The sequence below is a fragment of the Vicugna pacos genome, chromosome 9 (assembly GCF_048564905.1).
Source record: "Vicugna pacos chromosome 9, VicPac4, whole genome shotgun sequence".
Lineage (NCBI taxonomy): Eukaryota > Metazoa > Chordata > Mammalia > Artiodactyla > Camelidae > Vicugna > Vicugna pacos.
In genome coordinates, this window is record NC_132995.1 from 50,457,111 (window position 1) to 50,484,131 (window position 27,021).

Here is a 27,021-nt window from a genome sequence, read left to right on the forward strand (position 1 = left end):
GAAAGAAAGAGAAAGGAGACACCCGGAAGATCCAGCCAAAGCTGATTCCCCGGGCAGGTGTCATACCTCAGCTATCTGGGGGGTCCCTGGGGTGCCTCAGCTGTCAGTGAGTCAGGCCAGCCAGTTTCCACATGGCCTCTCCAAGACCTTCACCTTCACCTGCTTCAGCTCTCTTCCCTTAGTGCTCCTACCAGAATTCCTGGGCTCCGAACACCACAGATAACCTCTGGGAACCCCCATGCTGGCAGGTACCACTCCCTCATCTACCATCGCCATCTCCTCCCGTGCTGGGCACAACTGCCACCTGTGAGGAACGAGATGCCTCGCTCCCCTTCTGCCTGGGCTCCTTGTGAAGCCCACCTCTCAGTGTTTACATACAGGGACCTTTCCTGGGTACAAACCCCATTCTATCATCAGACGATCCTTCCACAGAGAAGTGAGGACCCCAAAGCACCCAGGCAAACAAGTTTCCCACAGCGCCAGCCTACAGTCGGCTGGACACGCCTGGATCCCAGGGTGCGCTCCACTGGGCTCCTGCACTATTATCCAATGTCACATACAGTCATGGATCCCGGGCCATGTTCCAGGTGCTTTATGATGTCACCGGGGTGCACTGACCTCAAGACAACCTCACCTGGTAGACGTTATTAATCCCATTTTCCTGATAAGGAAAATGAGGTTCACTTGAGGGTGGTGTCTTGCCCAGAGTCACACTGCTTGACCCGAAGCCCCCTGAAGTCAGCAATCAAGTCTTATTTATCACTGCCCCTCCACCACGCCACGCATCATTCAGAGTCTGCATTTGGTCTACATTCAGCATAGAAAGGTTGGATGAAGAATAAAATTGTGTGCAGTATAATCCACATCACCAGTTTAGGGGTGGGAGGCAAAGAGGGGCACACACTTTAAATAAGTAAGAGCAACTTTATCACTACCTCCCAGATCCACAGCACATCTGAGGTCTCTCTCAGACTTATTTCTTCCCAGCACTCCCCAGAATACTGAACCCCGGTTTGGGATTGCCATTACTATTGTGACTGCCACCAGCACTGAAAACAGGCTGCTCCACTCTCCAAATTAGGATAATTGGCTCCAACACAGCCAGGAATACTGTCACATGCGTCTGAAAACACACACATGTGGAAAGATTTTGAAAAACACACACTAGGACATTAACAATGGTGATATTTCTGAGTGAGTGGAATTATGCCTGATTTTGTTTGCTCCTTTTTGCCCTTCTTTATTATCTGGTTTCTTTTTTCCCACGTTTTCCTGCAATTTAAATTTTCATTGAAGTACAATCTGCAAACAAAAAGCACACAGAACACCAGGACATGGCTCGATGAATTGTCACAAACTGAACACACCCGGGTAACCAGCACCCAAATCAAGAAACTAAACACGTCTGCCCCTTCCCCCCAAGAAGTGCCCTGTGAGTTTCCCCGGTCTCTAACGCCCACCCCCAGGGTCACTAAGAACCTAGTTTTTGTCACCAGAGATGACTAGTTTTTGCTCTCAGTGTACTTTGGATAAGTGGAATTTTTTTTGTGTACAGCTTCTTTCGGGCATCAGTACTCCAGGAAGAGTCATCCGTTTTGTGTGTGAGTGGTGTGTCAGTCATCCTCTTTGCCATTTACTATTTTTAAAGCATCAAACACGTTAAAATATTTTTTCTTTGGTGGCAGGAAGGAGTTACATAGAAGGCAATGTGGAGCTAGGTCTTTCCTTACAGGAAGCAGGTCCATGAAACCAGGGCTGGCACATCTCAAAGAGACGGCAAAAAGAAATGAGAAAGGTTGACACTTTTAGCCACTGGTCCCCAAATGCCCAAGGCCCACTATCCCTGTGCAGCGGCAAGAACACAGACTTTGAAAGCTTAGGTTCAAAATCTCGGCTTGGCCACTCACCTCCCCAGGGCATGTTGTTTGACTCTGAGCCTCAGTGAACTGGGACTCTTGACTGTGCCCTGGAGCAGACTTGCAGGCTTCCACCCCTAACTCTGTTTCATCATTACTGTGTGCTCTTCTGCTGACTTCAGGGAGTTTTGCCTCCACTTGCCCTTGCGTTATTGGATCAGAACCTGGGCATTTGCACACGCTGACGCTCAGCGCCCTCAAACAGGGCGTGCTGGGCGTAGGGGTGTGGAATCCAGCTCCCAGGCACCCAGAAGAGGTGCAATTTACCATCCAGCAGGGGCAAACTACAACTCCCCTTCTCAGGCCTTGGCCTGAAATCTCCTTCCTCTCCTTACTCCACTCCCCATCTCCCTTGCTGGGTCCCCCAGGGAACCCTTCTTAAACTATTCACATGCACAGAAATCTTTGTGCAGGGCCCACTACTAGGGAACCCACCCAAAACGCCCCAAGGGTTGTTGTGAGGTGTTGTGGATAATTGTGTGGATAAGCCACCCAGCACCCAGGAGGTCCTGGCACCTGTTAAACCTCTTCCCCATGTCGGAGGCAGGACAGCCCCACTGTGTGACCACACGCCTGGCATCATAAAATCCCCAGGGTTAGAAGGAACCATAAACGTCCCAGACTCCGGGAGTCCTGAATTACCCTGAATCACTCCCATCTCTCCCTGAAGGGTATTACGGTGGCTTCTGAATGAAATAACCAGGGAGAGCAGAGCCACCGCCTCCCCCCCCCCCGCCGCCACCACACCATAACTCCAGCTTTATTGCACAACAATCAGCACAGCCATCTCCAGCGGAGATGAAGCTGTGGAGAGCGGATATTAAAGCCACTGGCTGCGCTGAGCATCCCCAGATCGGAGGCCAGATTCCCCACCACCTGCTCCAAGTTGCATGTGCACCCCTGACCCTGCCCCGGCTGGCAGGGAGGAGGGCCCTGTCCTTGGGCGATGAGGGCCCCCTGCGAGTTAGCACCCACTCTTCCTGAGAAGGGGCTCTTCCTGCACCATAAGCTGAAAAGCACAAAAAGATATTAAAAAGAGAAAGGGCGGGGGGGGGCAACATAGCAGGCATGGAATTATCCTCTCTTTTGAAAAGCAAATTCATTATTTTTGAGTAATCCATGCCATTGATCTGTATTCTAAGAGCAGGCTTTAGATGTATTTCCCTCAACAGGAAGGGACCACGGGGACCATGTACTGACAAGGAAACCATGTTTAATATTAATAGTTGCCCCTTACGTGCCAGGCACTCCTTTAAATGTGTAACTGTCTTTGAAGGAGGTTCGTTCATCTCAGGTGAGGAAACAGAGACACCAAGAAGGGGAACAGCAAATGGCAACCCTCGTGGCTGGTGGTGATGAGTGGAGACTCACACCCAGTTCATCTGCCTCTAAGGCTGGATTCTTCAGCAGAACTATAACAGGGAGGTGGGTTCAAATGATGGTTTAGTTTCCCAGAGCTGTCATAACAGAGGACTACAAAAGGGGTGGCCAAGACAGCAGAGACTATTCTCTCACGGTTCTGGAGGCTAAAATCCTTCCCCGCCTGTTCGGAGCTTCTGCTGGTGGCTGGCAATCACTGGTGTTCCCTGATTCCCGGCTGCATTGCTCCAATCTCCACCTCTGCCCTCAAGGGGCCTTCTTCCCTGGGGGGGGTGTCTCCATTCCTCTCTGTCTTGTCATCTTTTTTTAAGAGCACCAGTCACATGAGATGAAGGGTCCACCCTACTCCAGTCTGACCTTGTCTTACCTTATTACATCTGCAACGACTCTGTTACCAAAGAAAGTTCTTGGGGACTGGGGCGGGGGTAGTATTTCAGCTTATCTTTTGGGAAGACACGATTCAGCCCATAACAGAGGATAAGCAGCCAGAAAGTCAGTTTCTAAACAAGGAGATTCAGAGAACGTGAAGAAGGACCTGGCTTCCTCCCCAGCAGAGGGATCCCCAGGTAGATGCTTAACATCTTTGATCCTGAGTCTCTTTCTCCATCTTTGTCCACCTGCTACCAGGGGGACGAGCTCAGAGGAAGAAGCCCCCTCACCACTGCACTGCAGGAATAAGAAAGAACATGGTGGGGAGGGGGTTCAATTTTTAAAACGTGGCGCTCTCTAAACTTCAGTGTTCTGGGGGCAAAACCTCTACGAACCAACACTTCTTATTAAACCGAGACAGGGTTCTCGGTCGCCCACATGTAGACCAACTTTATATGATTCTAGGTGAAAGGGAATCGATTTTAAAGATAGGGTCTAGCTCACACAAGAGCTGGGAAGGCTGCAGGACCTGGCTGAAATGAGGGCCAGGAATAAGGGGGTCTAAGAGATAGCCAAGACCACAGCCAGAATCAGAACCGACACAGTGAGGAGCTTGGTGCCACCGAACATGGCCCCACTGCCATGGACCCACCAGAGGCCAGAGCTGCCCACAGGCCTTGAACGTGAGGGCTGTGCTGAGGCCGCCACAACTGCCAGCAGAGACTGTCCACTCTCCTTGATCAGGCCACTAGCTCCAGATTTAAAATCATGAGTTGAGACTCACTCATCTGGGATAGCTGCACGACCAAATTGTACACTTTAAAAGGGTGACTTTTACTCACAGAGATAGAAATCAAACTTAATGGTTACTGAAGGGAAAAAGGGGGTGGGGGAGGGATAAATTAGGAGTTTGGGATTAGCAGATACAAACTACTCTATATAAAATACGTAAACAACAAGGTCCTATGGTATATATAGCACAGGGAACTATATTCCATATCCTGTAATAAACCATAACGGAAAAGAATATGAAAAAGAATACGGATATGTCTGTATAACTGAATCACTTTACTGTACACCAGAAACAAACACAATATTGTAAATCAACTACACTTCAATTTAAAATGTTAAAAAATAGTAGGATGGCTTTTACGTTATGTGACTTTTATCTCAATGAAAAAAAGAAGTCTCAGAGAAAGAGCCAGCCTCATATTTGCAGGAGACAGCAGACTCCAGGTCACAGGGAAGTAACAGGCTGGGCATTGGGTGTGTGTAGGAGGGGAGGGGCACCACCACAATTTTCCCATGATGATAACACACCTGACAGACACGTGCTGGTCTGGGGGAATGGAGCAGAGTGAGCCAAATACGTCAGTGGTCCCAAACATCCCATTTTCCTTTCGGAAAATATTCCATGTCTCTGTTAATTGCGTCACAATGAAGACACACAGCCCTGCTATTTCTGCTCAGAATCACAGAAATGCAGTCCAGTGGTGATGGTCTTCTACCTGAGATGGCAACTCCTTTTTCTAATGAACTCACTGCGGGGAAGGTGCTAGGGAACGAGGGTGTGGATTATATCACACAGGCCCAAGACCTCGTGCCAGGCACCGCCCACTGCCTCTCCCCCGAGTTCTGCAAGGGGAGGTTATTCCTTCCCTTTTGCAGATGAGAAAAATGAGTCACAGGAAAACGGGACAACTGGCATCTAGGTCTAGGCTGTCTGACTTCAAAGCCTGCTACCTTCACCACCACAGCTCCCTCAAGTGTATTCAGACAGGATGCAACGTTCATGAGAGTGACTGAGGCTGGGGGGTCGTAGCTCCAGGAGATAACAAATGAGATTTTTAAGACCAGGGGTGTTTAAGTTTCACTTTTTAACTTTTTGGGGTGTGCCTCCCCAAAGCTAGCCAAGTCCATGGTAGAAGCAAAGGTCTTGATTAAATGGACTCTTCTTGGCAAGGGCTGGCGGATTGGTTGATAAAAGAAAATGTTTCTCATTTGGATCTGTGCTGGCAGAAATGAAGCAACAAAGATAAGATTTGGAGATGGGAACTTCCTAAGAGAGGCCAGAAGTCTGATCTAAATTTGAGCTTGAGGTCGTAAAACTGCCTTGGAATTCACAGGCATTGCAACTGATCACAGCTCAATCTTAGGGGGCAGAGAGACCCTCTTTGTTATGAAGACCCCCCACCTTTCTTACCTCCCACATTCGACTTGGAGCCTTTTCTGGGCAGAATCAAGATCTAGTTCACTTTTGCAGTACCACTGACCAGCACATGGCAGGGGCTCAACAGATGTTTGTTGAATGAAAAACTTCAGGAATAAGGCCTCACATCAATAGATCACTATGTAAGTCAGAAACTGTATTTACCTACAAGTAGAGTATTTAATGTCAGGGTTAAAACAGATAAGAAGTCTGAAGGTAGGCAGTTGAAGCCTGTCTGTCACAATGTCACAGATGTGCTTCTACCGTTCTCTTCTTCCATCTTTATCATACATCCTCATGGTCTCAAGATGGCTGCTGTACCTCCAGACATCACACACACATCGAGCGGAAGGAGAGGGAAGACACTAATAGTTTTCTCTGAGACAGGTTTTAGTTGAGAAGCGAAGGCTTTCCCAGGAACTTCTGTCAGAACTGGCTACAACAGGTGCTAAGTAGAGGAGAAGAGAGTACGGCCAGGTATGGTGTCAAAGGGAGGGAAGCTCTCATGTCATTCTTTTCAACCAAACTGGGATCTATTTAGAATTCAAGCATTGTTCATATCATTCCAAGAGTGAGGGATGCTGTGAAAAGCATGGTAGAGGGCAGCCTGCCCATGGGGAAACCAAGGCTTGGGGAGATTAAGTTGTCTGAGGCTATACCACTGGGGCTCAAAACCAACCCGAGGCACCTTAGAAGCTCAGTGTCTTTCTGTTTCCTCCATGGGCCATGCCAGTGAGATTCTCAGGGCCTAGGGAGAGGGTGGTCTGGGAGGGAGGCATGAGCACCACCCCCATCCTCTTGTCCTCCAGGATCCGTCCTGTGAGATTCATGCAGGAGATTTCTCTGAGACCAGGCCAAGCCAGGCCTCGCTGGCAACACACCCCGTCTGGCGGCAGTCTTACATCAAACAAATTAAAGGCCTCTCAGCTCTGCAGCCCGGCTCCTGCCTCGCAGCCAAGGATGGAGGGATGACGCTGGGGTCACGGGGACTCTGACTCATCACAGGGGGCTGGCAGCACTAAACATCGCAGCAGATTAGACAGGAAAGGAGGGGGTGGGGACGGGAGTGGTGCGGGTGGGGGCAACACTGCACTCAGAGGGAACAGTGGTCTGGACTGGGCTGGGCTGGACCCTGGGTTGTGGAAGACTCACATGGCCTTCCCCTCACCCCGACATCCCTGCTGTGGCGGCTCGGGTCAGAGACCTGACCTCTCTGCCAGCCGCCCCCTCACTTCACGATGCTGCATTATGAGAAACCAGAAGGTGCTCAGAGGGTGGAAGACCATCTCTCCTGTGACTCATTTACCAGGATCCAGAGTCAGCAGAAGAGAGGGGGCGGAGAGTGAACCCAAAAGCCTCTCAGAGAGGATTCTCCAACCTTGTCTTGGCCACGACCAGCCGCACCACACCCTGATAGATCTGCACACAGAATGGAACAAATCTGCACAAAGCAGTCCTTACCTTTCCCACCTGCAGTACCCTGTCTAGCTGTGTTTTATTCCATCCTGTTTTCCTTTTTCCTATTTATTTTGAAAATGCTGGTTGTGACCCACAAAAAATGATGTCATGAACCCATGAGGGGGACACCTGCAATTATAATTTCAGTGTCTTAGTACATGGACTCTGCAAGGCAACTGAACTGGGTTTGAACTTGCTGGTCTGTGAATCCAGCCAAGTGACTTAGCGTCTGGAATCTTGCCATTTTTCTTAACCGCTAACACCGTGATCCAAGTTCTTGGCCTCTGTTCTGGACGAGGGCACGGCCTCCTGATCGGTCTCCCTGAAACGCACCCTGGAACCCCCTCTTTGCACATTCCATGCACAGCTTGCACCGTATTTGTAAGCATGGGCATGCCAGCCCTTGCTCAACGCCTTCACGCTTTCCCTTTGATCTCTGAATGAAGACGAAGCTTCTACCTTGGCTGACAAGCCAACGAAGCCTGAGTGGTCTGATCCCTGACCACCTGTCCCACTGCTCCTTACCTCAAGCCCCTGCCCCTGCCCCTCCCTCTCCAACCCCGCTTCACATCTCCAGACACACCCGCTCTGAGTGCCCGGCAGTGCCTCACCACGCTCCCCCTGGGCACAGGGACTTTGCACGTGCTTTTCCCTCACCTCTTCAGCTGGTTCAATCTATCATCTGTCCTTTAGATCTCAACTCAAAGTCGCTTCCTCTGAGAAGCCTTCCCTGGCCTCCTGAGCCAAGTCAAACTCCCCAGTAATCCCTCTGGACTCCACTCCTCACTCCCATAGCACCAGTCAGGGGTGCAGTTTGAGACTATTTAGAGAGTTATTGGGTAATCCATTAGACTCCTAGACCAGGACTTCTCAGTCCCACTGGGCATTAGAATCAACTAGAGGCACTTCCAAAAGTGCAAAGACTGACTCCCCTAACTCTACCATCACCCCACCCCTACCCTTTCCAATTCAGCTGCTTGGAGGGGTGGGGAGGGGCAGCTTCCCGGCAGGAAGGAGAACCACTGGGCTGGAGTCTCAGCCCTACTATGGCAGGGAGGAGGTGGGTTTTCTGCCCCACTGTGTGCCCCAGTTCCCAGCTCTGCTCTCCTGCTTATGGAAGGGAGGGAGGGAGGGAGGAGGTGAAGGAGGAAAGTAAGGGAAGGGAGGACACGCAGCCCCCTTAAGGAAGATACAAATTCCAGCAGCTCAGCTTTCCTCAGTTCCAGCCCCTGGAAGATTCTAAGGACCTGGAGGAACCAAGTAGGCTGGCAGCATGAGGACCTGTGCTCTCGGGGTCCCAGCTTACTAGGGTGTGTCTGCTGGCCCTGTGCCACCCTCAAAGCAGAGCAGGTGCCCCCACAGCTGGGGTGAGGGTGCAAGGGTTGAGGAATAGTTCTGAAGGGCTGTAGGAGAGGAGGGCATTTTGCTTCCATCCCCCGCCAACCTCACCTAGTGGGGTGCAGCGGCACTGACTGTTGTCCAAGTTCCTTCCTGTGTTGATCACACCCCAAGCCTGCGGGGCTGGCAGGGCCGGAGGACCACCGGCTAGGGACAGAGCAAGTCCCTCAGCTAGGGGTTCCTGGGGACAGAGCACCCAACAAAATAACAGCCCTTGGCTTCCCGTGGCTTGCAGTATGGCAGGGGAAAAGATATCAAATATGTGACTTATAATAACCAATGAATTAAAGCATTACAGCTGTACAAAATGCAACGAGGGGAGGATTAAGGAGCAAACAGCTTTGGAGCCACTCAGACCTGGGTCTGGGACATACTTTCCGGCTGTGGAACTTGGACAGGTGGCCCTACTTGTCGGCCTCAGTTTTCCAAACTATAACATGGAGCTAGTAAGACATCCTCATCCGGCTGTCTGAGGGGCAGAAATGGGATAATCTGTCGAAGCACTTAGCACTCTGCCTGTCCTGGAGTGACCACCCCATCAGAGTTGGGCGTTATCTCTGTTCCCAAGGGCACAGGTGGAAATTGAAGCTCAGGAACCAGGAGAAGTCCGGGCACTGGGATGACACGGTCAGCTCATGTTTTAGGAGCATGATGCTTTCGCCGGCTTCTCTCCACACCATCTTCCAAAGTCCATCACCTTTTGCTCTTCCCGACACTTTTTTCCTAGGTGGTCTTCTCCTGTCCTGCGGTTAAAGCTCAGCCCGTAGGCTGACAACTCCCACTATTATATCACCATCCCTGGCCTCTGCCCTCAACTCTAGACTCATCCATCTAACTGCCTACTTGATATTGCCACTTGACTGTCTAGTGGGCATCTCAAAATAAACATGGCCAAGCAAACCTCTTGATCGGCAACCCCACCCCAAAATGTGCTCTCTTCCTGCCTCAGAAAGGGCCTTCAAGCCCACAGCCCATTCATCAGCAAGAACCTGTTGGTTCTGCCCCTAAAATAAATCCCCAGTCCACCCACTTCTCTTCATCACCACTGGCATTACCCAAGGCTCCACTGCGGCTCAGTCCTGTGGTCGGCAGAATAACGGCCCCTAGAGATGCCCACATCCTTGCCCCCAGGACCTGCAGATGTGTGACCTGACACAGCAAAAGGGACTTCACAGATATGATTTAGGATCTTGGGATGGGGAGATGATTCTGGGTTATTCGGGTGGGTCCAATGTAATTGGGAGAGTCCCTATGAGAGGGAAGGCAGGAGAGTTGGAGGCAGAGAAGGAGATGTGATGACAGAAACAGAGGTCAGAGAGAAAGAGACTGGAAACTGTCACAGTGCCAGCTTTCAAGGTGCAGAAGGAGCCACAAGCCAACAAATGTGGACAACTCTAGAAGGTGGAAAAGAAAAAGGAAGATATTCTCTGGGAAAGCCTCCAGAGGAAGGCTGCCCTGCCCTGCCCACATCTGGATCTGAATCCAGAGAAACTCATTGCAGACTTCTGACCAACAGACAGCAGGAGAATAAACTGGTGTTGTTTTAAGCCACTAAATTTGTGTTAAGTTTGTTACAGCAGCAAAGAGAACCTAATCACCTCTTCCCTGCCGTTGCCTGACTGGTGTCCCACGTCCCTTCTGTTCCCTCCCACCTGTTCACAGCACAGCAGACAACAAGGGCTTTTAAAAAGCATGTATCAGATCACAGCATTTGGTACATAACCCCCTCTAAGGGCTTCTATTGTACTTAGAACTGTTTGTCGTGGCCGAAGAGGTCCTTCAACTCCTGGCCGCTGCCAGTCTCTCTGATCACCTCCCCGCTCCAGGGAGCCCCTGGCGCCTACTTCTTCCCCAGGCTCTAGACACCCGGGACACCTTTCTGTGACTTGAGAAATTCTAGCTTGTTGCCACCTCAAGGCATTTGCTCTGCTGTTTCTCTTCCAGGAACACTTCCGTCATGTGTCATCAAAGGCTTGGCCTGAGGGCTCCTGTGAGGACACCCTTGCGCTGCAGAAGCCCTTCTCTCGCTTGAGCAAATCTCTGTCCTGTTCCCCATTTTATTTCCTTCCTAGTGTTTATCCATAACTGAAACCATCTTGCTCATTTATTTACTTTTTTGCTTCCAATGGTGTGGTTGAGAGTGAGGAGGGCTTTTTTTTTTTCTCCGGCCCCCCTCTACCTCCCCAAAACTGTCAGCTCCAGACTTAACTGTTTGTCTAATTGTTTCTTGCTGCTCCGGCAATATAATGACGCCTGGGGTTAGCACTACTCAAAATGTGTCTGAGTGAATGAATGATTGAGGGGATGAATGAACAACGCAGTGGTGGGCACAGAGCCAGCGCTCGGTAAAGGTTGTTTATTTCATATCATCCTTCAGGTGACGATCACCTGAGAAAGCTTGTTGTCAATAACAGAGCCCTGCACACGTGTGGTTCCTCATTACTTCATTAGCTCCTCTCTAGGGGGATAACCAGCTGGGATGGCTTGGGGGCTCGGTATCCCCGCAAGGGTCAAATTGGAAGCCACAGGGGCCTGTGATAGATGCAGTAAGTCTGGGCTGGCAGAGGCCCAGTCTGGTGGCCAGATGTGAGGGCGGAAACTTCCTTGGGGGAGACACTGTGTTATTACAGGTGCTACCTCAGAAACGCAACCCATGAGACAGTGCGCGTGCGTGCGCACTCGTGCACACACACGCACACGCACACACCCACACACCTACACACACAGACACCCACTTAAGCCTCACCAGGGCCCTGCCGGGCAGATCCAGCAAATGAGGAACCTCTGGAGGATGGCTTTGCAGGCGCCTCCCTGGGTGCCAGGCACCGTCTGGAGCGACCCGCCCATCATTGCTACCCCCTGCAGCTGAGCACATGCTTTTTACTGGGATGAGGATAAATAAACAGCACCAGGAGCCTCGAAAGAAATGACCCCCAGAGGAAACCCGACCCTCAGGCAATTAGAACACTTCTGTTCAGATAATTGCTGGCTCCAACAGAGAGCTGGGTGCCAATTCTCAAAAGGTGCCAGCACCAGCCACCCCAGGCCTGCCGCAGTCTCCCGCCCGGCTGTGTGCTGGGAGGTGGCGCTCACGCAGGGGGTCCCTGCCCTGGTCCCCTACCTGGTGAAGGGCCACAGACTTCAGGCGTGAACACATCTGTGCCATTTTCAGTGACTATGGGACAAGTGTGGCTACGGCAGGGGTTTTTACTTAGAGGGTGTGGAGGGGGGATTTTACCCCCTGCTCCAGTTAGCAAAGTCTGGAGACATTTTTAGTTGTTCCAATTCGCACTTAGTGGGCAGAGACCAAGGATGCTGCTAAACATCCTGCAATACACTAAACGGTCCCCACACCAAAGAACTGTCAGCTCAGAAGGGCAACCACACTGAGGCTGAGAAACTCTGGTCCAGGGCAGGATGAAGCCTGTAAGGGCAGACGTTTCTCAGGGGCCCCAAACACCCACTACGGGCCAAACACTTTGTCACATCCAGACCTCAGTCACTGAATCCTCACAGCATCACTGTGAGGTTTAATCACCATCCTCATTTTACAGCTAGGGAATCTGAAACTTAAAGCGGTTTTTAAACGTTTTTAAGCAGCATGCCCAAGACACCCCTGCTAGTGAAAGCCAGATTTCACAGCTGAATTGACAGCACAAAGCCTGAGCTTTCCCCTCCAAGCTGGACCATCACTCAGTTATAAAACCCCACCCCGTGCCAGTCACTCAGACATCAGCATCCTGCGAAGCCCATGGGAAGTGTGGAATGGCGGGAAAACCAGGGCCTTTGGCTTCCTGTAGACCTGAATTCAATTCCCTGCTCTGCCATTTTCACCTGTCATGCACCAGGTCATGGGCATGCTAGTGAGACTCTCTGGGCCTCAGTTTCCTCATCTGTAAGATGGACTGATAATGTAGCCCATTAGAGGGTTTTTTTTTTGATACTGTATGTAAACAACTTTGAGTAGTCCTCAGTGCATCAAGGACCTTAACACACGGTAGCTATGAATGTGAATTGCTAACTCACGAGTTTGAAATTCAGAGCTACAGAGGTGCCAATTTTCATTAGGGAAGTGGGGCCGTGTGGGGCGAGGAGGGGGAACTGAAGATGGAGAGTGAGAAGGGGAGGGGGCTTGGGGGGGTGAGGTGAGTTTTTCCTACGACTGCCAGAACCCTGGACTCTAACTCCCCTCTTCACTCCTTTCTTTGGGGAAAGCCTTGTATTTTGTTCACTGGTGAAGGTACGATTCTCTATCTCACCAAATATCCAAATCTATAAAGGTCCAAACAGGACTAACCAGATCTAGAGAAGCAGGCTGAGGTGAGGGCAGGGGAGCTTCTCTGCAGCTTGCAAGGCCACCTGGTTTTGAACTTCACCCACCCTAGCCTTCTCTCTGATGGACAGGAGAACTGACACTTCATGACCTGTTCTGTGCAAGTGCTTTTGACACAGCTCATCCAATTTTTCCAGAAGCCCCTTTGAAGTCATGGCATATCCATTTCACAGTTGGGGAAACTGAGGCCCAGGGAGGTTTATTAATTTGTCCACAGTTGCACGCTGGGAAATGGAGATTGAAGCCCTGACTCCAGTGCTAGTGCCTTTAACCACTTCACCTCAAGCCCAGTGCACTTATGCAAGGTGGTGGTAAGGCTGATGAGTCCACCAGGAGCTTCTCGCTGGTTCCTCTCTCCATCCCATTGCTGTATGTTGGCCACAGTGAGCATATTCCACAAGCTCCAGACCAGACTCCTGGTCTGAAGAGATTAGTGTACTTAAGGGGACTGAAAATCAGGACCTTCTAGAACAGCACAGACAGAACTTTCTGCAGTGATTCCAATGTTCTATTCTATGCCATCCAATATGGGAGCCACTAGCCACAGGTGATGGTACATTTGAAATGTGGCTAGCATAACTGGGGAACTCAATTTTCCATTTTGTTTTATTTTAAATAACTGAATTTTTAAATGTAAGTAGTCACAAATGGCTAGTGGCTTCCATATTGGACAGTGCAGAGAAAATGTAGGACTTTCAGTCTCTAAGCTATTTGCCAACCATGTGCTCCTCAGAGCTCCCTTCCACAGAAATTTCAGGTTTAACATACACTAACCCTCAGCTTCTCTGGGCACATGATTAAGAAAGCTCTTGGATGAACTGAGCTCATAAAGGGATCATCTCATTGATATTTCCAGTCCACAGAGATGTATTGAAATCCTGCTCTGAGGCTTGAACTGGGTATGGGCACTGTCCCTACTCTGGAGAAGTGCCAGGGATGATAGTAGTTAAAGAATAATAGTACTCATGGTCTAATGATAGTGATGATGATGAGGGTAGTGATGATGACAATGGTGATGATGGTGGGGATAAAGATGGTGATGATGATGGTGGTGATGATGATGATAATGGTGATTACGGCAATGATGATGATAAATGATGATACTGCTGTTGGTGGCAAAGGCAATATAGATGAGGTAAGAATATGGACTTGGAGTCACTCTCTGGATTCAAATCCTCCCACCATTTACTAGCCATGAGACCATGGGCAAATTATTTGGTCTCTTTAACCCTCAGATCTCTCTTCTGAAAAATAATGCTAATAAAAGCATGTCTCCCTAAGGTGGTTGGGAGCATTAAATAAAATATGTAATGTGCATAGCACAGCCTGACACATAGGGAGGATCAATTAAATGTTAGCTTTATTATTACCCACTATTATTATTATCCACTACCATTTATTCAGGGCACACTATTTCCCAAGTTGTTTTACACAGTCTCAACTCGTCTTCACACTAACTCTACTCTCATTTCCATCCAACAGGCAAGAAAAGTGAGGCTCAGATAAGTTTAAAGGATTTGCCCAGGCTCTTAGAGCATATGGCAGTACTGGGATTTGAGTCCCAGTCTACGTGGCGTCCAAACTTTTTGAGTTGCTAAATTGCCTGCAACGCTATGAATCAGAAATAATAGGGGCTCCCAACATGGCATCTGTGGAAAGAGAGAAAGAGTGGTGTGACTTGGATAAGTCACTTCACATCTCAGATCCTCAGATGCCTCAGCTGTGAAACACTTGTACAGATGTTGCGGAATCACATGGGAAGTAAGACAGTCCGTGTGAAAAATGGTGCATGGAGCTGACGCTGGAACACTAATACCTGCTCACGTTATCAACTAGCATTAAATCATTTAGCATAAGCCCGGCACGCAGGCTACGAATGGTACCCCCACGCCCCCACCCCTCTTTCATGACACAGCACTAACCTCCAAGCTGTTTTATCTGAGTGAGACTAAGGAAAAGTGTTATTTCCACAAATGGCTTTTGAATGCCTGGCAAGGCACAGCAAGGAGGGAAGCAGGGATGCTGGACCCTGTGCTCTGCAGGGTCACATCACACAGGGTCTGCTGCAGACCCTCCCAAGGGCTGGGGGTGATCCACCACCCTGATTATCACCCTGGTGAATCGAAGTGCAGAGGCTTCACCAGAAACCCTGAAATTACTGACCATTAGCTGGGATCACATCTTCCAGTTGAGGGAGAGGGTATTTATAAACCTGGCGCCGGTGACTGAGCCCTCAGGAACCTGAGAGGGGAGCAGCTTCCCCACCCCGCAGGGAAACCAAAGAGGAAAAACACCAACACACTCCGAGATTGGGCACCAGTCAAAAGCCACAGAGGGCGCATCCAAGTCCTCTTCTAAATTTAGAACATTCAGCCAAACCAGTTCTCCAGCTCACCCAGCATCTCTCCCTTTGGCTGGACCAGGACATTCTTCCGAGAGCAAGCTATGCCGATGGGAGCCCAGATTCCAACTCAATTTGTCTCCATTTTTGTTTCCATCACACTTGTGGCCAAGACCCCTGAGGCCTTTCTCACACCTGAGACAGCACTGTGCAGTAGGAAGGGATGTGAAGTCAGAGATGAGACTTCAAATGGAGGCGCTGGCTGCTGACTCTAACCAGCAGAAGATCTTAGACAAGTGACTCTAGCTTCCTACGTCTGTTACTTCATCTATAGCATGAGCAGAGCCTAACACAGTGGCATATGGCAGGTACAACCCCTGGCTGAACCAAGATGGGAAGCGGAACCTGAAAGTCCCTGTTCTGAGTCTCTCTTTTCTTCTATTTTCCTAAGTTCAACACATTTATTTAAATATCACCTGTGTGTTCCAGGATCAGTTTTTAGTTCAGGGATTAAAAAAAAGGGGTCATGGTCACTGTAATCAAAATGTATTCCCTATCTTTGATCCTCATCTACCACTGAGTAGCATCCAGCCCATCTTTAAATGCCTTCTGCTCTTCTAGGACCACTACCTCCGCTGGTAATTGTAATAATAATTGCAACTAAAAGCATTTACCGTGTACGGACATTGGGTGAGGGCTTTACATGAATTATTTAACATAATTTAATTCAGTTATTAACAGCAAGGTTCATTTCATACAACAAAAATTATAAAACAGCAATACCAATAGCAATGCTCTTACTCTCCCACTGAATCCTCCCGCTGGCCCTTTGATAGGCTACCTCACTTCCCTGGTTGAGTACACAGGGGCATCGTACCTAAACTCCAGAATACGGCCCCTCTTGGATATTCCATGGAATCCGCCCACCCTGGCCAGCTCCAGCTCCACCTCTCCACGGTAGGGTCATTGTTGTCCCCAAAGCCCCACTGCCCCGCACTATGCCCTCCAGCGTGATGTCACTCTGTGCTCCAACAGCCACCCCAACCAGGAAAGTACCTGTCCCCGTTTGTGCTACATCCTGTTTCCTTGGTAACAAAACAGCGCAGCGGCGGGCTCTCGACGCCTCACCAAGCTTTGCTGGGTGGCAGCCCTCTGATTTTGTGCTCCAGCTTCATCGTAGCTGCCTCGCCCTCAGTTCAGCAGGCAGGTGCCCTCCCCACACACCTGTGTTCTTAGTCTGGATGCGGTCGTTCCTCAGAACGCCTCTTTCAGAGGCCCTGGGCAAATTAACCCGAGAGTCCAGCCCACCAGCCTTCAGACCTGCCCGGGCACCTGGGCCTCCCGGGGAAACACGGCGCTGGCGCTGCTCAGCTGGGACGTCCGCTCAGAAGACAGAGGCGCTGCCCGCCGGCGGGAGCCTCTCGGCCCTCAATCACCCTCCCAGTACTGGGCGGTGTTGCAGGGACGCGGCCGCAGTCTCCCTCCGCGGTCGTGAGAAACCCTCCGCGTTGCTGAGGCAACTGGCACGAGCGGCGCGAGCGCGCCCCTGCCCGCGATAAAGGCCCGGTGATTTAGGCTGCACGGCCTGCACGTGTTCATGCGCTCATCGGGAAGGCAGAGGACTCCTGTGAGGTCAGCCTCGCGACTTCACCTCTTCACTGACGCGTCCCCAAACCCACGGGCTTGACAGTAAAGAAGGCGAGGTTCTGAGTTGTTAACGGGAAACTCCAAAAGCAAGATGCACATGAGCTCTGTGCATATTTGGAATGAAAACACATTCCCCCAGCGTGGCCGGACCATCTAACTCTGACCCCAGCCCAGCCCCGCCCCCACGGGTGCCAAGATGGCAGCTGCCCCGTGAAAGATTCTCGCGAGAAACAGCCACGGCCGCTTGGCTCCCTGCCTGCGAGTCAGCAACCCTGACTGCTGCTTGTTGCTCACCACGAAATTGCACGTGTTTGGAAAGTTGGTGACATCTGGGGTTTCAGTCTTAATCAGTCTGCTTTTGGCATTACCTTTCCTGGACGGAGCTGATTCTGGGTATATTTTTCAAACTTGTGTCTAGGGAATTCCATAGAAAACCCCCTATGCTGAATCCTGCGAAAGCCACAGCTTGAAATTCCTTGACTTGCATCTTTGTTGCATGGTTTGGTGTGTAGACACCAAAGAAAGACTAATCTGAAACCATAAAAATATGACACTAAGTTGTAATTAGATGATTTCCCTCCACTCACCCACCCTTTTAGGCCCAGCTCTGCATGTACCAGGTGTGAAGATGGCAAATCATTTCTCTGGGTTTCTATTACTTTCTCTAAAAAAATGGGGAAAATGGTGTGAGAAGTAAAGTACTTAGAAATTTAATTACATATTTTTAAAATATAAGAACATTGTTAAAAAGGGTAACCAGAGTGTCATTATCCCACTAAAAAATTACTAACAGTTCCTTAATGTTATTCACACACCCACATACACACATACCACATGTACACACACAGTTGTTTTTTTGTTGTTGTTCAAATCAGGAGCTGACAGTCTACACGTAGCATTTGGTACAAATGTCTCTCCTATTGATATTTTTTCCTTTGAAATTTGTCTGGTAAAGGCACCAAATGCTGAAACACTTTGTTGTGTAGTTTTCCACATTCTGGATTTAATTGCACTGGTGGAGTTTTGTTTAATGTATTTCTCACCTATATTTCCTGGATATTGAAAGTCCATTTTAGAGGCAAGTGGTGCTGTGTCCTGCCGTGAGGAGGGAAATAGAGTCCAGCTGTTTCCGTTTTGGTGACATTAACAGGAATGGTGATCATTACCTAAATCTAATAACTCATGAAAGATTGCAGCTTAATCACTTTCAAGAGCATAAATGGGGCCTGAGACCAAAAAGTATGAGGACCATCAGGGCAGAGTAAAGGTTGCAGGGTTTAAAATGAGACCACCTCACACACCAAACCCAGCAGTTGCCATTTACTAGCAGGGACTAGTTAGGAACTCGGAAATGTTATTTAACTTCTTTGAGACTCAATTACATCATCGGTAAAAAGAAGATCATAATATCACCCAACCAGCTGTTTTGTTGCAAAGATTAAACAAAACAATAGATATAAAAGGCAGTGTATGAGAGCTGGAGGAATTATGCTCCCTGACCTCAGACTATATTACAAAGCTACAGTAACCAAAACAGTATGGTACTGGCACAAAAACAGATATATAGATCAATGAAACAAGACAGACAGCCCAGAAGTAAATCCACACACTACAGTCAATTAATCTACGACAAAGGAGGTAAGAATATACAGTGGAGAAAAGACAATCTCTTCAATAAGTGGTGCTTGGGAAACTGGACAGTTACATGTAAAAGAATGAAATTAGAACATTCTCTAACACTATATACAAAAAAAAAAAGCCCTCAAAGTTGGTTAAAGACCTAAATGTGAGGCCATATACCATAAAACTCCTAGAGGAAAACACAGGCAAAACACTCTGAAATAAATTGCAGCAATACTTTTTGGATCTATCTCCTAAAGTAAAATAAATAAAAGCAAAAGTAAACAAATGGGGCCTAATTTAACTTAAAAGCTATTGCACAGCAAAGGAAACCATTAACAAAATGAAAAGACAACCTACTGAATGGGAGAAAATACTTACAAATGATATGACCATTAAGGGGTCAACATCCAACATATATAAACAGCTCATACAACTCAACATCAAAAAGCCAGACAACCTAATTAAAAAATAGGTAGAAGAACTGAATAGACATTTTTCCAAAGAGGAAATGCAGGTGACCAACAGGCACATGAAAAGATGCCCAACATTGCAAATCATCAGGGAAATGCAAATCTAAACCACAATGAGATATCACATATCTGTCAGAATGGCTGTCATCAAAAAGAACACAAATAGCAAATGTTGGTGAGGACGTGGAGAAAAGAGAACCTTTGTACACTGTTGGTGGGAATGTAAACTGGTACAGCCACTGTGGAAAATAGTATGGAGTTTCCTCAAAAAACTAAAAATAGAACTACCACATGACTCAGCAATTCTACTCGTGGGTATATCCCCCCCCCAAAAAAAAACCCATGAAGAAAACACAGAGGAAACTTAAGTGAGTAAGTCCATTTGAAAAGGCTACATAGTATATGAGGGCAAATATGTGACATTCAGGAAAAGGCAAAACTATTGCTGTGTAATAAAGTACCACAAACTTAGTGGCTTAAAACAACACAAATTTATCCATGGGTCGAGAATTGGGATATAACGTAGCTGAGTTCTTGGCTCAAGGTCTCACAAAGCTGAAATCAAGGTGTCCATTGGAGCTTGGGTCTCATCTGAGGCTCAGGTCCCCTTCCAAAATCATTCAGGGTGTTGGCAGAATTCAGTGCCTTGTGTTTGTAGACCAAGATCCTTGTTATCTTGCTGTGAGCCATTGACTAGTGGGTAATCTCAGCTCTTACAGACGTCTTGCCATTCTGTGCCATGTGACTCTCTCCATTTGTCTTTGGCTTTTCCACTTCTGACTTTTAGTCCCAAAAAAGATTCGCCTGATTAGGGCAGGCCCACCCACACTCAAGGACAGGGGTATTAGACAGGGGTGTGGGGGTGGCAACCTTGAGGGCATCTCAGCATTCTGCCTACCACAGCCCCAAGTCATTAAGCAACTTTCTTAAACAACGTAGTCTTAATCTCTATCTGCAGAAATACCAAGAACAACCAAAGATGAGATAAATCATTGTTTTATTTTTATACACCCAGGATCAAAGCAGAAACACCTTTGTTTAGAAAGAGAAATTGCTGCAAAAAACCTTTCTTCTTTTAATATGAAACAACCATTTTTCTCTTCCTCCTGTAAGTTAGAAAATATCTATCCAGAAGAGTTAGTTTTATTCACTCAGATTTCATTGAGTACCCACTGTGTGTAGGCACAAGAGAAAATAAGAGCTACATAAGGTGTATTTTCCTGACTTCAAGGAACAAACAGGAACTGGGAATCCCATTCACTCATGTGTTCATTATTTTACTTATTTTCATTCATCAGACATCATCTTGGCTTTCTCACTGTGTAAGATACAAAAGCACTGGAGATTCAGAATTGGTTTTTGCCCTCCAGCAGACTCTCAGTGTAAAAGCAACGTCTTGAGTTGCAGTATCATTTAAGATTATTCTCAACTGCTTCCACGACAGTACCAGTTCTGGCAGTCTGAGTACAGTCTATGGAAATCAGATTGTGGGTAGCATGGAATAATTGAAAAAACAGAAGTCTTGGACTTTAAACCTAAATGATCAAGTTGACATCACCAGTAAGGGAAGAAATGGGCACTAGGTGCCTCTGGACATGAGGCACTCAGAAAGTCATGACATCGCTCTGGGATTCTCCTGCCAAAAATGCATAGCCTGAATTTAATAATGGGGAAAGATGAGACAAACCCAAATTGAGGGGCATTCTACAAAATATAACTAGCCTGTTACATTCTCTTCCAACTGTCAAGGTCAAGACAATTTCAGAAAGGTGAACTGTTTCAGATTAAAGGAGAATAAGGAGGATATTCTACAAAATATAACTAGCCTGTTACATTTTCTTCCAACTGTCAAGGTCAAGACAATTTCAGAAAGGTGAACTGTTCCAGATTAAAGGAAAATAAGGAGGACTAAATGGTGATGGATAATTTTGGACTGGATTCTGGACCAGAAAAAGGACGTTCATGAGACAATCAGTAAAATCCAAATACTTAGATCCTAATATTGTTATTAATGTTAATTTCCTGATTTTTATAATTGTGCCATGTTTATGCAAGATGTTATCATTGGGAGATACGGGTGAAGGGTATGTGCAATTTGGGAGGCGTATAATTTTTGCCACTCTTTTTAAGTCTGAAATTATTTCAGAATGAAAAGGTAAACAAAAAGACAAGTAAGTTGGAATTCCGGCTCACTGCTTAACCACTGTGTGTCCTTGGGAAAATCACTTCACCCCTCTGAGCCTGTTTTCTCTCCTATTAAATGGAGGCATGCAAAGAGATTGGGCATAAAAATAGGTCACAAATAAGGAACTAATCTGAAATAAGTGCACATTATTCAATCCTATGTCTGCATATGTTATTTCTTAAACCTTCAAACAAACAAGCAGAACCAAGAAGAGGTATCTGCAGCCAAGAGGAGCTGTATCATGACATTACATCACATCATGATGGAGGTAGAATTTGAACCCAGCTCTACATGATTCCAAACGTTCTCTTCCTGCTTCCCCAGAGCTATTGCTCTGATGATCATACTACAACCAACGCAAGACACTGGGAGGGGGAGAAGGGGGAGGAAAACACTCCGCAATCAAACAGGAAGCATGGCCAAGAGTAGACACAATCTTAAAGACACAACCGCAAGACTTCTAAAAAAAAATTGTCAACCACAGATCTACTCTGCCAGGAACTGGCTCACAACGTCTGAATTTTCTCCTCCTTGCCAGTAAGTGCTTGTTACCATCCAAACAGCCATGTGAGCAGCCCGTGCGCCTCTCTTTGGAAGTGAAAGTGTAAACAAGTGTGGCTGTGCAGGTGGCATCCTGGGCACTGAGTGTGCCATGCAGCTAGAACCCATCGGGTCCCCTGTCACCTCGAGACAGCTCATTTGCCATCTGTCCTGGCAAAGCCCATGGCTCTATGTTTGACAATAACTGGAAAATCACCAGGACGAGCCTTCCCCACCCTCGCCCACCAGGCACGTCCCTGAGCGCTCTATTAGTGTGTGCCTGAGTGTGTTCTCCTGCACACAGTGGCTAAACCCGTGGACCCCAACCATCCTATAACCACCAATCATTTTTAAGGCCTTTAATCCAGGGGGCTATTAAATTACACCCTACAAGTCACCATCTGGCTGGGGGATTTCCCACGTGGGTGGGGTCTCCTGGCACGTCTCGAATTACACCAGCTTGGATGTCAGTCCCTGATGACCAAGTTACAGAGACCCTCTCTGCCTCCCATTTGTGTCACACCTGCCTGTCCTGTGCTCCAGCTAGGTTTCCACTGCTTAAAGGGAAAGGGGAAAGGTGAGTGTCAGGCAATCAACACTGACAGGATACCTACCACATGCCAGCCCCTCTTCTGGGCATTTTCCACTATTGAGCTCACATAAGTGCTGTAATAAGCTGTAGTAGGAGTTGTTGTGCCCATTGTACAGATGAGGAAATCACGATTGTGTCATTCATTAACCCCAAAGCAGACTGAAACGCAAGATTGACCTTATAAAAATCATATAAATCATGCTCTTTCCACTAAGAATCCCTGCCTTTCTTGACTTTGATCTCTCCAGTTGCTTCTCAGCAAAAAATTCCCCATATTTCTTACAAAGTGACAGTTCTGAAGGAGGAGTTATCATTGATTCATGCACGCACTGGTGCTTCCTGCCTGCCTGGTGCCCAGGACAGTCTCCCCTCTCCCCTTGGACAAGATGGCAGCTGCTTATAAAAGTGCACAGGGTCCCCCCAGCCTCCATTCTGAACGATTCACGGTAGCCCCTCTCCCTGTTGCCCATTCTGTCTCTGGGTGCTGGCTCTTGGCAGGTCACTCCAGATTGGTGCCCTGATCAGGCTTGTCGGCTCCTGGATGCTGACTTTTCACCTTGGCTCAGTGCCCAGAGGGCTCTCCTGCTCACCCCAGCTTAGGAAGGCTCCCAGTTCCCCTCTGGTCCAATGTCACCACATCCTCATTTCCAGGAAGGGGTTTGGAGGGTGGAGAAGCACAGACCTCACTGGAAACCACATGATCCAGGAGCTTCTACTGGGGCTGTGTTAGGGAATCCCTGAGGCAAAGGGCACCAGGTCACACATGCTCCCATTTAACCCTCACAACCACCTGGAAGGAGGCAGTGCCAGCCCCATGTGCAGGAGGACACAGAGGCCAGCGAGAAGGATGTGCCAGGGCGTCACAGCCAGGGTGCTTCTCTGGGGACAATGCTCCATCTAGCCACCAGCAGAGATAGGTTCTCATCTGGGAGAGCAGAGGGATGTTAGCACGTCCTACCCAACTTCCTCCTGGGCCCAGGCCTGCGTGTGCTCCCACCAAAACACACCCGTGCTGAGTTCCCTGGCCGGCGCCCTGCCAGCCTCTCAGCCCCAGGCACTTGCCCACAGAAGTACTGATACGGCTACTCTAGATTCAGCAGGAACGTGGTGCCCACAAAGGTCCTAAAGATGTGTGTGTGTGTGTGCGTGTGTGTGCGTGTGTGTGTGTGTCTTTGTAGATGTATGTATGTAGACAGGGAGGTATCTATCCACCTACCTAATCTCATATTTTAAATAAATTGAATACATATATAACCTCATGCATCTATGTAAAGCTCATCACGTCACTAAAGAGTGACTATGTGCCAACAGCTGTTCTAAACATTTTATATATAGATAAAATCTCATTTATATATGTAGATAATCATTTACATATATCTTTCCTATAGTTGTATAAATCTTATCTATATAAAACCTCACATGTATACACATATGTGTAAATCACATTAACCATTAAATAGTGACTACCTGCCAACTGTTGTATAAATTATATATGATGATAGTTATATATCATCTCATTTGTAAAAATCTTGTATATGTAAAATCTTGCATATATATGAAAATCTCATTTAGTCGTTAGTGACTATGCTATTATATGTCTAAATACTAGATATATATAATTTCATTACACAAATTTCATTTAATCATTTAAGACTGTATGCCAGCTGTTTTAAATAATACATATAATCTAATTTTATATGTTAACACATTTTATATATTTAAATAAATCTATTCAGTGAATCTATATGTATAAAATCTCATGTATACATTCACAGTTGCATATGTGTGTGTGTGTGTGTGTAAATCTCATTTAATCATTTAAAAACTCCCCAGGAGGTAGGCACAGTTGTAATCCCAAAAGGCTGAGTGAGATCAGGCACCCAGTACACGTGATACCAGGCCTCAGCCGAGCTCCCAGTGCCCCCACTCAGACCTGCACCCCAAAACCCCAGAGCTGTCCCTCCCTCAGTGAGGGGGCAATTCCAGCTTTCCAGCTGCTCAGGCCCCAAATCTCAGATACACCCCTGACTGCTCTCTCTCTGCCTGCCTACAAAATGTACCCGGGTCTTCACTCCTCATGACCTCAACCGCCCATCCCTGATTCAAGCCTTCATCAAGGGCAGAGGACAGCTTTAAGGGTCTCCTGTTGGTCTCCTTGCCCTCAGCCCTCTTTTGCCCATCGTCACAGAGCAAATCTGTTAAAGAACAAGTCAGTCCAGGCCACTCCCCTCCACACCCTCCAGGGGCTCCCACCTCGCTTGGAGTGAGAGCCTGAATCCTTATCACGATCCACTAGGCCCCAGAGCACATGTCTCCTGTATGAAAACTTGCCAACACATTGAAACCACCACTTGTAAGAGCCTGAGTAGTTTCTAGGTGTAATTTACGAAGCCAGCATTGAGAAGGGTTTGTGAGGATGTCTTTGGAGAGAGCTGTGCTACCTGCCATGACTTACATACGTACCCCAAAGTAAGTGAGGAGGTCTCCCCTCTCACCTGAAGTCAAAGGAGAGTGAGGCTTTAGTGAGCTATACGTACCCCCTAAAACTTAGGGGTACATGCAGTAGGTTGGCATCTGACTCCCGCCTGAGAAATTCAGCAAACAAGACACTGACTAGCCGACTGGCTAGTTCACCAGTGAGGCGGTCGCTGCTGTTGGGAGGTTCGCCTGCACCCCCTGATCTGTTAGGACCAGGGGTTGCACGAGTGTGCCCCTGAGCCACGTGTGGTCCAGGCGTGGCCAAGGGCTGGCGTGGGGATCGTCTTACCCTAAAGGGACCAACAGAGCTCAGCTGGAGGAGCTGGCAGTGGACCACCAGCCTCCTAGGGGCTGAAGAGGAGAAATGGCTGATGATACAGAGCCCATCTGACAACTGTGAGAGACTGGCCGCCAGCAACTGAAGAGGTCACCAGGACACCCATCCAGGTTCCCTGGGAGAGAGAGAGAGAGTCAGGTATAAATATCTATGAGGCTCAGAGAAGGAAAATCCCCATATGACACCAGCATCATTTGGTTCCTGGAAAATCTTTCCTGGCAGTGAGGGTCAGCAAGAATGAGTCAAGTCCTCACCTTGAACGAAGCTGGAAGCACTGACACCTAATGGAACATGGACATTTTTGACCACTGGATTGGAACTGTGTTTGTGACTTTACATTATTTACCGGAAAGGTCCTAAAGCCTACCTTTGTTTTCATCGAGGGTTAGGTCAGGACTATCCCATCAAGGCGACTTAAAGGGACAGTGAGTGACTAAAGAAAGTTGCTCTCAGTGTTACACTCCATGACTGCTTATTCAGTGCACTGGTGAATAATTCAATTGTTATGTGTCTGACCAGATGGGAGTCTCAGCCCACTTCCTCTCACTACTGGGGAAGGGCCCCTTTAAGCATCACATCACATCAAAGTCAGCCTGTGAGAGACGGCCAGAGGAACAAAGATTTGTCTCACAGAGCCTGCACTCTGGAACATCTGAGAGGCCTCGTCCAATCTGCCCACAGGCTGTCTAGTGGCTTTGGCAGAGCACGTGTTAAGCAAAGGACTTTCCAGGTTTGATCTTGACTCCTCAGGATGGCGTCAGGACCCCAGAGACAGGGCAAAGAGGCACGCAGGGTGACAGTGATGACTCCAGGAGGAAGAGGAAGGAAAAGGAAAGGGAGGCCAATAGAGGGAAGAGCCTGGGCTCCCCGAGGCTGGCTGGCCCATGTCGACTGAAAGGGGACAAACGGAGAGTTAACAGCGAATGCTGGGCCGTCTGCTAGACGCTGGGGGTGTCCGCGATTGTGGAAAGTACTCTCCCCAGTACTGCACTGTGGACTGTTCAAGAATCATGGCAGGATTACATGCCTTTCTCAGATTCCTAGACACTGAGGTCCTTTGTCACAGGGACTATCTGAGTAATCTGTGCCTTTAGGCACCTGTGGCGTGCCCAAGGCAGAGCCAGGGCTCAACACTGCTGCAGGATGGATGGAAGGTAGATGTGACCTTGTGCAAATCCCCTCCCAGAATTCCCTGTTGCCACCAGCCCCTGAAAGACTCCTCCTTCCTCTTTCCTGCAGCCCCACAATGTCTCTGGAGCCAGGTGTCCTCAGCAGTGTGTCTCTCCTGAGTTACGTTGTAATGATTGAGGCAATGAGAAAGGACTTTGCATAATTTCATAGTGACAAACACGGTCGTTAGCCATGTGTGGCAGCTGGGAGTGTGCAAGATCAAGCTCTGGGGAGGCTTCTCTCTACTGAGGAGGGATCCCTGTGCAAGGAAACATTCCGGGTGTACCAGGGAAGAGGTGAATGCTCATATCAACCCCATGAAAAGTAAGACCTGTGCCCTCCCATTCTAGGGTCCTCTGGAACCAACGTGTTGCCCACCTGAGCACCAGCCTGAACAAGCGAAGCCTCAAGGCAGATGGGGGGGGTCTGTGCTCCCCAGGAACCCAGACACAACCAAGAGGCATCAGAGGTCTCAACCCCCCCGGAGGCCCCAGAAACCTCTGTCAGAAACCACAGAACCTGTTTGTGAACGTTCTGCCCAGACTGCCCGAGGGAGAACACAGGCAAATGCAGAG

At 48.3% G+C, this 27,021-nt stretch overlaps 2 long non-coding RNA genes across 3 annotated transcripts in view; one reads left to right on the forward strand and one right to left on the reverse strand.

Annotated features, from left to right (window-relative positions):
• LOC140698196 (uncharacterized) overlaps positions 1-16,951 on the reverse strand; it is a 30,185-nt gene extending 13,234 nt beyond the window's left edge. The window contains exon 1 of one of the 2 annotated variants that reach the window (XR_012075813.1): positions 16,461-16,951. This is a non-coding gene — a long non-coding RNA (uncharacterized lncRNA). Of the gene's footprint in view, positions 1-16,281; positions 16,382-16,460 lie in introns of those variants that run through there. The other variant, XR_012075814.1, reaches the window with a different exon arrangement.
• LOC140698502 (uncharacterized) lies at positions 6,212-6,808 on the forward strand. The gene is made up of 2 exons (XR_012076309.1): positions 6,212-6,351; positions 6,684-6,808. It is a non-coding gene; the product is annotated as an uncharacterized lncRNA (long non-coding RNA).
• Positions 16,952-27,021: the final 10,070 nt, after the last annotated feature.